The 14,016-nt window shown below is 42.8% G+C and overlaps 1 protein-coding gene across 4 annotated transcripts in view; it reads left to right on the forward strand.

Annotated features, from left to right (window-relative positions):
• The window catches only part of CCSER2 (coiled-coil serine rich protein 2), a 101,901-nt gene that overhangs the window by 31,131 nt on the left and 56,754 nt on the right, over window positions 1-14,016 (forward strand). The gene's annotated exons all lie outside the window — the stretch shown is intronic.

The raw sequence follows: 14,016 nt of genomic DNA on the forward strand, positions 1-14,016 counted from the left end.
GATCTCTCAGTTTTTCCCATCTTTATACTAACCATACACATGGTTACACGTCTATACAGGGCCAATACCTGACACTGTCTACAGCTTTGCACGGCCAAAACTACTTTGATCACTGTGACTGGTATTCTTTTTATATTTGTTATCCATGGCCTTCTTCCTTCTAAAATCATGTTGTAGCTTCACAGTCTGTTATACTGTCTCCCCCTTCTCTCCCTCAGCACTTACAGCCATTCCTCCGGGAGGGGGCAAGTTCTTCTGCACAGTGTAACAGTCTCTGGTACAAGTTTCTAACACTGCCATAGCAATTTGGCTCATTAGCATAAATTTTAAAGTTGATTTTAGAAAGAAGAAGGCAATGGAGAACAAATTTAAGAAGATTACCACAGTCACAGTGCCTTGTTTATCACAATGGAGTTTAATTTTGATGGTAGATTTCCTTTAAAAATTCCCTTTAAAATCTGATGTCTGTTAATTTCAGTTGGTCAATAAACTGATAACAGAATTTGGTTTAAAGGGCGTGTAGAATAAGTACGCTGACAAAATTCTACTCACCTCTCCCTGATACAGAGCTCTGTGCGTGTGCACATATACGTGTAGCAGAGCTGTGTGTTTGCGCGTATAGATGTAGCAGAGCTGTGTGTGAGCATGTATATATTTAGCAGAGCTGTGTGTGGGTGTAAATATGTAGCAGAGCTTTGTGTGGGTGTAAATATGTAGCAGAGCAGTGTGTGAGCGTATATATGTAGTAGAGCTGTATGTATGCGTGCTTATATGTAGCAGAGCTGTGTGTGAGCGTATAGATGTAGCAGAGCTGTGTGTGAATGAATGTGGCAGAGCTACATTTTTAATTGATGTGAAACATATTCTTCCTAATTTTGGATGACCAATTCTTGAGTGCATCTTATAGTCTGTAAACAACGGCATTTGTTGTTGTAGTATTCCTCAGGATATTAAAAATAAAACTTTTAGAAGTAAGGAATGCAGTGCCTCTCCTCTGGTGACCCAGTCAGGTATTGCTATCTTGTCTTACAGTAATGAAATGCAGCTCGTGATCACATGACCACTGCAAACGATCACTGGCCTCAACAGTTCATCAACCCCCTAGGCCAGTGATGGCTAACCTATGGCACTGGTGCCAGAGGTGGCACTCGGAGCCCTTTCTGTGGGCACTGAGGCCATCACCAGAGATGACTGCAGGTATCTTCCTGCAGTCCCAGACAGCCCAGGATTTGCTGTGCACAGAGGTATTTTGAAGTGACAGCTGGAACTGGGACTATTTTCTGCTTTATTGGTGTCCTCAGGTGCTGGTATCAATGAAAACTGTGACAGAGAAGGGAGTATAAACCACAAATTAAATTTCTGTGTTGGCACTTTGCGAGTATAAGTGAGTCTTTGTTGTAGTTTGGGCACTCAGTCTCTAAAAAGTTCGCCATCGCTGCCCTAGGCCAGTGATGGTTGCTGGTGGGTGGGTGCCATCACTGTAGGGAAGTAAACCGTGACCTTTGCCGACCATGAATCGTTGAGGTTTATAAAAGGTGAGAATAAGGGCAGTTTCAGATGAACATGTTTCATGGACACAGTGCAGAGGACTGGACACCGCACATCATAGCTATATATACTGTACAGATACCTGTAATCCTATCACAATATGGTGCTGCTGTTCTGCTGGGAAGTAGGGACTCCGTGCATCAAAAATAACTGTGAGTCCCGTCCTCTGTACTGTGGTCTGCCCATGAGACCGGACACTGCATCACCCATGATCCGTGTGCTGACCACGGAGGTGTAAATGAGTCCTAAAGTATGTGCCTTTTTATTATTATTATTTCATTCCCCTGATGGCTTCTTTATTTGGTTTTATAAGGCAGAAGAACACAACAAGGATAAATCATTCCCATAATGTTTTCTTTCCTCTCCGGTGGATAAAATCTATATGTTTGAACCATATGTATAATTCTCTGAGCTGCTTTCTATGGAAGATGTAATTTCCATCTTGCTCTTATCGCTGTATAATTATGAAGCCTGTAGAATATATGTGTATACTATGGTATCCATCAGGGATATGCTGCCAGCAGGCGATGCTAAATTTAGTGTGAACAGAGCCTTGTGCATGGCATTATTGTATCGTGTGTATGTACAAGGTTATCCATTTTATACTGCATTTCGTGGTATCATTGAGATGTTTGTGCATGGCTGTACAATGGAATCCTCCTGCCAGCACTAGTAATTGTATTTGCTTACAGCTATGTTACTGTATGAAGCAGCCCACATTGATCTGGTTCATTGTATCACCGGAGGCATTGTGGTTTCCAGTAAGGTCAGACCTTGACACACAGAAAGCAAAGCCCTTAATTTGCTGTGCGGTTAGGGGTTTATCATTGTTTCGGCTTGTAACATGATGACGCTCTATTAACACAGATGTTTAAAGGGCACCTACCACCACAAATCTACCTATAAAGGTAGATTGGGTGGTAGATGGATCAATGGGACGTGAGGATAGCCCTTTTAAGGGCTAATCCTCACGTCCCCACACTTTTTTGATAAGTTTTATTACACATATATTCAAATTTACTTATGCAGCTACTGGGGCGTGGAGTAGCCGCATCTGAGGTTACACGAGGCGGCTACTCCACGCCCCAGTAGCCACTTTACCCCTCCTACTCACCCATCTTCGGCGCGCAGCTCCGCGTAGCTGCGCGCCCTCGTCCGGCGATCCTGCCGTCTGCGCATGCGCAGAAGAGCAGGCCCGCGCCTGCGTGGTCACTGCTCCGAAACAGGCGCGGGCCTGCTCTTCTGCGCATGCGCAGACGGCAGGATCACCGGACGAGGGCGCGCAGCTACGCGGAGCTGTGCGCCGAAGATGGGTGAGTAGGAGGGGTAAAGTGGCTACCGGGGCGTGGAGTAGCCGCCTCCTGTAACCTCAGATGGGGCTACTCCACGCCCCGGTAGCCGCATAAGTAAATTTGAATATATGTGTAATAAAAGTTATCAAAAAAGTGTGGGGACGTGAGGATTAGCCCTTAAAAGGGCTATCCTCACGTCCCATTGATCCATCTACCACCCAATCTACCTTTATAGGTAGATTTGTGGTGGTAGGTGCCCTTTAAAGCAAATTTACAATAAAATTCAGACCACTAGTTCTGTAATAAGCAGCAAATCTTTTCTCCCCTTCTATGATAGTGACATCTAGTGGTGGCCTGGAGAAAGCACCGTGGTCAGAGTGCTGTTTCAGGGTCAACAATGGGCTGTGGTAGAGCTGCACTTAAGTAATAAACTACATTATTGTAATATATAATATTTCACTATGTTATAGGATTTTTAATAGTAGCAATTACAAATATCACAGCAAAGGATTTTTCTGCATTAATTTCTGCTAGAACCCACAGTATTCATCAGAGAAATCATCCTGAACGCGTCTGTTTCAGAGCGTTCTGCCGAAATTGTCTTTGTGCGCGCTGGCATAGTTTATCTAGTCGTGTGCGGCATTGACAGCCTTTGTGAGACGAGCGCCATCAATAATGCATGACTTGGATCCGGATTAATTGGGTGTCTGGATGCCATGTGGGAGTCGTAATACTGCACCAGTAAGCAGAAACAAAGTTGTTGGGAGCGCAGTAATTATAAGTCTTTAGGAAACTTTTGTCTTATCTGGCTGTTTCAGACTGAGAGGCGATGGCTTAGAGAGCGCATATTACTCCCACTAGGAAAGCTCTCATTCTCCTTGGGAGGATCCTATGGTGCCTCATGTATACCTCCTCCCCGAGCCACTGCCATGTGCTCCAGGCCACCTCTAAGTCACCTCCATACACATCCAGGCTCAGCCTGGCGCAAGCTACTGCCACTCATTTCTGGGAGAGCTTAAAGGAACCTGTCACCAGGGTTTACCCCACTAAACTTCTGCCCCACTAAATGTCCTTTCTAAAATTCCCTCTTTTATGTGAAATCTCACCCGTATACCTATAAAAAATCTTCCCCCAAGTCGGGCAAATATGTTTCTTCTCATCCCATTTTCACATGAGATGAGTCAAGTTTAGTGGTTGCAGTGATAGTGTCTGCTCAGGAGCTCCCATCTACTGTTCTATAGAACATAAAAAGCTATTAGTGTCATATCAAACATCAGGCTTATGGACCTGTGAGCTACAGAACCAGACGTACAGGCAGTAAGCTGGGACCGGATCTTTGTTTGCAGCTTACATTTCTAACATGTATATAACTGTCTGTATCTCTGGGTCCGTAAATCACAAAGCCATAAGCCTAATGGGATCTGAAAGATGAGATTGATATCTTTCATGTGCCACAAACATCATGTTTCAAGGAGAACGTTTTGAAGTTTGTCATTTATTTGTTTTCCTTTACTGATGACTGCAAATCCACACTACCTTATATACTCGAGTATAAGCCTAGTTTTTCAGCAAAAAAAATGTGCTGAAAAACCCAAACTCGGCTTATACTCGAGTCAAAAAAATAAATAAATCAAAACTCACCTTTCCGGCGGCCCCCGTATATCTTCTGTGCCGCAGCCGCTGCAATAGTATTGTTGTGCTGCATGACGGGGGGGGGGGGGGGGCTATATACACTGGGACAGGGCCTGTCAGGCTATATACACTGGGACAGGGCCTGTCAGGCTATATACACTGGGGCAGGGGCTGGCAGGCTATATACACTGGGGCAGGGGCTGGCAGGCTATATACCCTGGGGCAGGGGCTGGCAGGCTATATACCCTGGGGCAGGGGCTGGCTATATACTGGGGAGGCTGTGACCAATGCATTTCCCACCCTCGGCTTATACTCGAGTCGATAGGTTTTCCCAGTTTTTTGTGGTAAAATTAGGGGCCTCGGCTTATACTCGAGTCGGCTTATACTCGAGTATATGCGGTAAATATTTCACATATTCCCTCGCATCTGAATAAGGTTTTTTTTAATTCTTCGGGGTGTGGTGTCATCGGTAAAGCCATTGCATCTATATGCGTAGCATCTGGTTACTTCAGTCTCTTCCTACAGTGTAAGGAACACTGTAAGATAATATGACGTTGGCTTTGATGTCATATTTAAAGGAAATCTACCACCCAAATCCATCATGATAAACCAAGGACACTTACTTATAAATCCAGGAACTGTGACTGTGGTAATCGTCTTATATTTGTTATTTATGGCCTAATGATTCAGATGGGCTCTGGGTCGTTATCAGAGCCCCTTCATGCTGTAGATTCACAGGCTCTTACACTGTGCAGGAGCACTTCCCTCGCTCACTGTGTGAGTGCTGAGGTAGCATGATGGATGGGGAGACAGCCTGTAAAGGTAGGTGGGGCTTTGTTACCGCCCCACAGAGCCCTTCTGTCCCATTAACATAATTTTAAATGATTTTAGGTGGAAGGACGGCATGAATAACAAATATTAGAGGATTACCACAGTCACAGTTTATCATGCTTGATTTAATGGTAGATTTCCTTTAAAGGGGTGTTTCCATTTTTAAAATGGCTGAACAGACCCGATACTTCCCCCATTACCCAGCAGTTGTCCTGTAGTCTCCCGACATGGCTGTTAATTTCTGCTCAGCCAATTAGTGGCCTCAACTTATGTAAATGATGACAATTTCTATGCAGCGCTGCCGCAAATCTTAGTGGTTTACAGTTTATAAATCTATGAGCAGTAATGGGGTACGAGACACAAAGGCCGGAGACAAGACTTAGAAGGTCAGAGGGAATTGGCTTTCCAGGTGATAAATCAGAATTTCCGGATTGACTCTCCATCCGTAGCCTGTAGCCTATATCTCGCAGTCATTCAGTGATAATACCAGGCTGATGATATTTGGCAGAAGCTCCCAGCACACCATGTCCGCGCTTAATATCATAAGCCCTGCATTTAATGATCCTTTCATGAGCTCCTCGCTTTGCGCCATGAAGCGGCGGCCCTGTTGACTTTTTCATAATTGCCTTTAATTAGAACGGACTGTAGCGGGAAACAAATGGAAGAGAATGGCAGTAATTAACTATTCACATAGATTTGTGTACCGGCTCATGTGCCGCTCCATGTAGACACCTGTGTGATCTGTGGTTGTGAGAAGTAGTTTGTCTTCTTATACATACAGAATCGCAGTGGCTGGAGATTTTTTAGGTGCTTTATGCGCTGGTCTTGTGCCTGTATTCTATGTTTAAAGGGGGCGGATATGAATTTTTTAACCAGTAAAAAAATAATTCTCCCTTTCAGATGATCTCTAGTTCCTTGTCCCCATTTACATAACACACCAGCTTTGTACAACTACACAAAAATAGGAGAGTGTGGAACATTTCATTATCCATCCATTTTTGACCCCTTTAAGCAGTGAGTGCTACAGTCCAGTGGCTTCCTTTAACTCGCTTTAACTAGAGGAAGTGCAGTAGTAGTAGGAAAAGACTGGCGCTCCTGGAACCAAAGAAGATTTTACTGGTGAAAGAGATGGTGGCCCAAGTGACCCAACTTCAACCCAAACCCCACTTATTTATCATGACATATAGATAACATATTGCTCCTCATGGTGGCTTCTCTCCAGGACCCCCACACATTACTCAGACCATACGTGGATTCAATTCTTATTTTATATCTAAATTCATTCAAAGACATAAAAGGCATGAGTACATCACCAATCCTGGGCTCGATATGCCGTAGTCCATGTATAAGTCCACACTAAACTTCCATGGCTTCCTCTGAGACGCCCGATGGCCACTGGTCACATGTCCACATCACATGTCCTGCACCTGCCTGGGCAGGTCATGTGACCACTATGTTTGGCTGTATTCGGTTGGTTGCAGTGCATTCAGTATGGCCGCTGTATTGGTGAGATAATGTGCAGTGATGGCAGTTACACATCATTACTATGGTAACAGAGCAGGACAGTCTGTTACATCATTCCAGTGACGGCCATCTTGGTTATAATTTCACCTACTTTAGAGAGGCCATACATTTTCTAAATCATAAAATCAAACTATTCAAGCTCCATTTTGTGACTAATGGCATTGAGTTTTGTTATATTCATTTATTTATAGCATTATGAGGATTTTGTACCAGACATTGATATTCCCGGAATACCACTTTAATAGAGATCTATGGGAAGTTGCGAACTTTAAAAGAGAAAAGTAAACTTGTGCTCATGTGTAAAGTGGGCTTCTACCTTCAGTACATTTCATCGTGTCAGCAGATTTCATTGAGTAATATGTGTGACCTCTGAAGGGCCCCTAAGGTCACATCTCTGGAAACATGTCACATAATCCTTGTGCTACTGCTCCATGAAAGTAGTAAGGATTCACGAGGTTATTGATATTGATGATCGATTTGGTTTATCTTTTTCCTTTTTTTTAATCATGTATTTTATATTACTTGATACATACATCTCATACTTGGAGACCACCGCATGATGTGAACAGGCTTTTAGGTGTTTACAGGGCATTTTCTGCTATAATATTATATATTTTGGGCTGACGTTCTCATTGTCTCCATGGGCCTCCAGGGGGTTGGTGTATTATATTACTAATGGACATGAGCTGGGTTGGCATATGGCTCTCCTCAGTGTGTAGACCACCCCTCCTTCGTCACTACCATTCACCATTTGTAACATTTTCCTCATCTGAGGACAATAACTTCCATGGCCTACTTTCCCAGATTAGACAGAAAAGACAATTAAGCAAGACCTGATGATGGGGAGATCTTTTTAATAGGTTAATTCTTCATCATCCCTGCCCCTAAGTGACTAATGAGATCTTCCAGATTACTGAAGGAGTGACCAGATGATTGATCTAATCCTCAGGCCGGCGGAGGAGCCTTCCAGCCTCATGAAGGTAAGTGTGATGTGCCGGCCGTCCTCATATCCACAATTCCTTACTTTTTATGGATGCTTTGGAGGGGTGTTCTTGATGCCTGATGACTGTCCTGACTCTAAGCTGATCCCTGTCATGTGAATTTTGAGCTCTTGCAGCCGAGTTAAGGATGACATGTGAATCTGTTCTATTGGGAAGTTTTATTGTAGTGGTTTGAATGTTTAGGCTCACTCATGTTTGTAGGCATTCACTTGGTTATTTAAGTATTCTGGGTCTAGGTATATGTACAGCTACTTTTTTTGGTGTATTATAGGGGGATTGAGGAGATGAATGGCATTCTTTGGGTTATATAATATTAATTGGATAGGGCATTTTTATGTCTTACATTATTTTGGATCATGGTATCAGCAGAGCTGACAAGTTGTACCTACTCCACCCTCTGGATTCTTCTACTGTAGTTGCCCCAAAAATCCACTTTCATAGGGTGACACAGCAATTGCATTACAGGAGTTGCTACAAGTCAACATTGCTATGTAGCCTGGACGTAATACTACCACAAGGATGAAGGATTGTAAACCAAGCACACTGACATACTGGTGTGTGCTCCCTCTGCCAGGATCCAGATTTCTTTTTAGCTTCTTATGCCCTTGTTTTTACTTTGACTTCAAAATCATGCAAATGAACTGAAGGGGCTCCGGGCTCCATTGATGTTAATTCATCCATAGCTTTTAATTTTTAAATCTTTAAAAAAAAAATAAAGACATAAGAAGCTAAAAGAAGAACAGATCCTGACAAAGTGGGCAGGCACACATCTGTATGTAAGTTTCCTTGCTTTACAATCACTGATCCCCCTGCTAGATATCCCTCAAATACATTAATGACCTTTTCTTTATAGGTAAACAGGATTCCAGTGCTTGTCACTTCAGAAGATCTGTTACGATGTGCCAGTGGCACACTGTAACATATCTTGAGAAAATCCACTGTTTCTGTTACCAAAATTTAGCAAATTGTGTATGAGCCCATTGAAATACATAAGGATGTGTGCTAACTGTCGAAACAACAGATGCCACACAATCAAAGACACTAACTACACCCACCTAGCCACCCATCAGAAATGGATTGCAAGTCTGAGGCACCCAGAGATGTATTTGGGCACTGAGTATAGAAACAGGGTCTTACTGTACCAAATAGATTTCAGATTCCAGAATTAATATCAGTAGTGAGCGACCACGCGTCAACCCTCTCTGTTAATGACCCCCCTCCCCCACTAATGTGTTCCTTATGGCGGTGGATTTTATTCCGGCATTACTCATCTGTTGTCTAGCGCTAGCTGCTGACATGAGCAGATTATACATCTGTACAGTATCATTCACAGTGTAAAATAAGAGGAGAGCACAGCGTTATATGTATACACAGCAATAATCCCGTGTCCTGTCATACCATCTGTCTTTCTGTCCATTGTTAATGGCAGGAGAATTTACATTTTGTGATGTGGCCAGTGATTGAGCATAACCTGGGTCCCCGTCCATCAGCTGATTGTGGCTGAGCTGCAGTTACACTACTTGGACACTAAAACGAGAAGGGAGCTGTTCTTCCAATGCCAGAAACAGTGAGAATGAGCTGATCTCCTGAGCTCATTAGGAAGTGACAATACACAATGAATATTGTCTAGTACGATAATAATGTACAGCATGGTCTTCTGTGGTTTTTTTAATAGATATTTATGGTGTGGGTCCACAGAAGGGAAAGGTTCTATAGAAGTCCACAACCAGCCAAACAGGGGTTAAAATATGCCATAAATTCCGGGAATCAGTGGAGTTCCCAGCTCGTAAGTTTCTGTTTTTGGGCAGAAATCCTTTGCGTTCAGTGTAGATACTATGGGGAAGCAGTTCCGTGTATAGGCAGGAGGGGGCAGTAGCAGTCTAGTGTTTGCTGCACTGGTTACTGTACTGTAGATTACAATGATTTCTTCTACAAAAATAGAGGCACATAATATATAAAGTTCATCTTCATCATCATCCCCCCCCCCCCTCCGCGCCCTTTACATGAAAACGAAATAAACCTTTCTTTGAAAACTCACGACTGTTCTCTGAAGTCACAGCTGTCAGTATAAAGTTATTTTACAGGAACTAGTCATTGCCTGATTAACTTGTAATGTCTGATATGTGGGGGCTCAACCTCTGGGACCCCCTCCTCTTACTGCGACATAGAAGAAGGCGGCTCTATGGCTCCTTGTTACTTAGTGATTAGGGTGCAGAATGGATAATGCTCTGATCTAAGAATCCTGAATAGCAGACTGCACCATCTATCATCAGAATTCATCATGATAAACTAGGGATTCATACTCCTAGATCCTGGCACTGTGACTGTGTTTATCTTCTTATATCTGTTACCCATGGCCTCTTTCCTTCTGAAATCAACTTTTAAAATTATACTCAAAAGGGCTCAGGGGGGTGTTACCAGAGCACCTCGGTGCTGCAGCTTCACAGGCTGTTAGTTTCTCCCCTCCCCCTGCTCTTGCAAACACTTGCCCCTCCTTCTGCCCGATGTAATCTCACCGTAGCACCGTGGGAGGAGGGAAGTGCTCCTGCACAGTGTAACAGCCCTTGAAGCTGCAGCATATGGGGCCTCTGGTTATGTCCTCAGAGCCCTTCTGGCTCATAAGTATAATTTTAAAAGTTGGCATTTAAAAGGAAGGAGACCATGGATAACAAATATAAGATATTATCACAGTCATGGTGCCTGGATCTATGGGTAAGTTTCCCTGGATTATCATGATGGATTTTGCATGGTAGATCTTCATGAAGAACACAAAACCATCATATCTAGATACTGCAGCTATAGCGTCATAAATACTGCATGAAAGAGAACATTCACATGTTGCAGTAAAAGAGAAGCTGTCGCCAGATTTTACTCCATTGAATTATCAGCCCCCTCGGGTACGGTATGAAATGCCCTTTCTACAATTTCCCCTTTTGTGAAATGTTTCACTTTTACCTAAACAAAAAAAATCTCCTAAGTCATGTGAAAATGAGCAGCGAAGAGTCATATTTGCTTGAGATGAGTCAAGTTTAGGAACTGTAGGGGGAGTGTCACTTCATATTCTCATATCTTTGGTCCTGTATTTCCTAGAATCATACTTCTGGTGTCATACTAATTATAAGAATCTTTTCTTTCAAATTACATCAGACTTGTGGCTCTACAGAACCAGAGATACAGACAGTTAGAGACATAGTTGGAATTGCACTCTGCAGTTGAAAAATGAAAGAAATTGTATTGTTTACTGTCTGTATCTCCAGTTCTGTAGAAGCACAAGCCTCATACAGTCTGATATATAACCCCAGCTATTCCTAGGTACTTAAGAATTGAACATGCGGGTGTATGAAGTGCATTCCCCCTGCAGTCTTTAAATTTGACTCATGTAAGGCAAAAATATGACTCTTCTCTGTTCATTTTCACATGACAGGAGATATTTTATGGGTGAATGGCTGAAATTTCTCATAAAAGAGGGAATTCTAGAAAGGCCATTTCATCCCCCACCTGAGGGGGCTGGGTGTTTATTGGGGTAAAACCATGGCACAGAGCCGCATGCATTTCCTTGGACTTTCTTTCCCATCAGTCGTGTAGTGTGGACATGCACCACAGTAAAGCACTTTGCTCCTGGAGATGTTTCCTCCGGTGACAGATGAGCAATGAGCTGGCCACATGACTAGGCTCAGCGACACAATGTGTATATATGCTAATCCAGTGCGATGGAGGCCGCCCCCTGCGCTATTACATAGAGGAACTGTAAATTAGAGAGTCGAGCAGCTCCATTGAATTCTTGACATCTTCTGAAAAGTTCCCTGTGCCTCACTTGTTTGTGACTTGTATTGGATGTCATATTCCTCATGATTTATTCATGTCTTCTCCTCCATTGTGCCTCGCTATTGTATTGCCTTCAGTTCAGCACCTGTAACATACACTGCTTGTATTAGTATAATTATTGGGTCTTCTGTAATTACCCATCAGCAATAATGGAGTGTGACACATGTCACTTGTGGCGATATAAAGGAGATAACGCAGATTTCCAGGCCACATTGTTCATTTACAGTTTTGAGTCATCCACTTATGTAATAGGTGAATATTTGTTATAGACAATCTATCATTCGTTTTCATGCAGAATGAACCACACATACCTTGAAAACGCTGTAGCTACTCTGATGCAGTAACATATCTTGTTGAAACAACACAGGCAGGAGCAGTGCATACCGTCATTAGGGTAAGAGGAGAGGACCTGAGCGGCCCCAGGCGCATCAGAGCCTCATTATCATAATTTTATAATAATTTTTTCAGCAAAACCACTCGGATCAGGGATTAAACAAGGTATGTTTCTGCATCGGTATTTCTACAGCATTGTCAAGGGATGTTTGAGTCACAATAAATAAAAACAAATGGTAGATTTACTTTAAGCTAAATTCACACTTGACTTCCTTCCCGCTGTTAATAATGGTTAGTAATGGAGTAATACAAGATCCACCGAAATCTAGGAAACGGAAGGTGAAGAGAGATTTTTAGTTTCCTGTATGTTCTTCTTAAACGGAGAGTGTAATAATCCTAGACGCAAGTGTGAACTGGTCCTTACTTTTGGAAATGCAAACTCTGTAGTCCGATCAGGGTATCTGCCATCAAAATCCATTGTGATAAACCAAATTCTTACTCATAGATCCAGGCACTTCTTCCTAACATCATTTAAATTTTTTTCAATAAGTCTGAACCGCTCCTGAGGATGTTTCCAGAGCCCCTCGGTGCTCTAGCTTCACAGGCTGTTACATTGTGCTAGAGAACTTCCCTTTCCCACTGTGTGCTGAAACTTCCACTTCTGCGGTGAGATTACATTGGGCAGAGGGAGGGAGAAGTGCCAAGGGAGTAGAGACAGTGTAACAGCTTGTGAAGCTACACCATGCTGGAAAAGCCCCCATATCCCTTCAAGCTCATTAGCATACTTTTAAAAGTTGATTCTTAGAAGCTCATTTCATCATTTTAAAAGTTGATTTTGGAAGGAAGGAGACCATTGATAACAAATATGAGAAGATTACCACAGTCACGGTGCCTCGATCTATGAGCAAGTGTCCACGGTTTATAATGGTGGATTTTTTTTAACGGACCCCATTTTGCGATGGACACTTTCTGCTCACTTTCCGTGCGTAGGTTCTGTGATTCTATTCCGCTATAGAAGAGTAAATTTAGATGTAGTGTGAATTGAGCCCTAGCTGAGATTTTGGAGCAAAAAACTAATTAGAAAAGCAATTTACTTGATAACACGTATAACAAGGTTTCCTGACTTGTCTGGTTATCTATGCAAAGATTATTAAAGCGTTACTGACCATGGGAATTAGGAAAACCGTATGGTGCCATGCTCCTGTAGCTAAATAAGATGCACTTATTCTACTTTAATAACTTTGTATCATTTTCAAATCTTTCTGCAAATGAGTAGGGGGGAGACATTTAATTCTTTCCCACCTGGCACCACCCATTGGTTGACAGAAGGTATCTAAGAAAATAAAGGGCAAGTTTGGCATGATGAAAACCGTGTATTAATGCAGCCCCTAAAGAAAGCGGAGCATCGCCTGTGTCCTAGAATTACAGAACGTTCTCCTATTATATCCGTGAATAGCGCGCAGGCTTTGTGTCAGCTAAATAGAGCATGCAGGAAGAAAGAAATGGATTCCTAATCATTAATTAAGTTTTTAGATGAACATACGCCTGCGCTGAGTCAGTGGAGAACTCAAGTTTGCAGTTCTTTTTCTTCCAGCTATTAACAAAACAAGTGATGGCTTCCGGTGGCATATGCCAGGTAATGTAATGTTCCCTGCGCTGCATTATGCCACTTCTTATGCAGCACGGAGTCATGGGTAGAAAGCCTGCTGATGTATTAGCTGGCAGCCAAAGACCACGTTTAGCCGCTAATCAGCTCAAATATGCATCAGAAATGCACGAAATATAATGTCCTGGCAAGGTCACATCATTTAAAGGGGTTGTCCACTTTTGGGGTTGTGTAATGAAAAGCTATAACCATTTCACTTTCTGTATCAATTCTCCATGGTTTTCTATATCTCATCATTCACACTGATTACAGTGATAATACAGAGAGGCGACAGCTCCCTGTACTACCCCTGTGCCTCTGCTTGTGCTGTGTGTAGCAGAGCTGACAGGCGCAATGTGATGATGTCATCTGTCAGTCTGCTTTA

The sequence above is a fragment of the Engystomops pustulosus genome, chromosome 11, assembly GCF_040894005.1.
Source record: "Engystomops pustulosus chromosome 11, aEngPut4.maternal, whole genome shotgun sequence".
Classification (NCBI taxonomy): domain Eukaryota; kingdom Metazoa; phylum Chordata; class Amphibia; order Anura; family Leptodactylidae; genus Engystomops; species Engystomops pustulosus.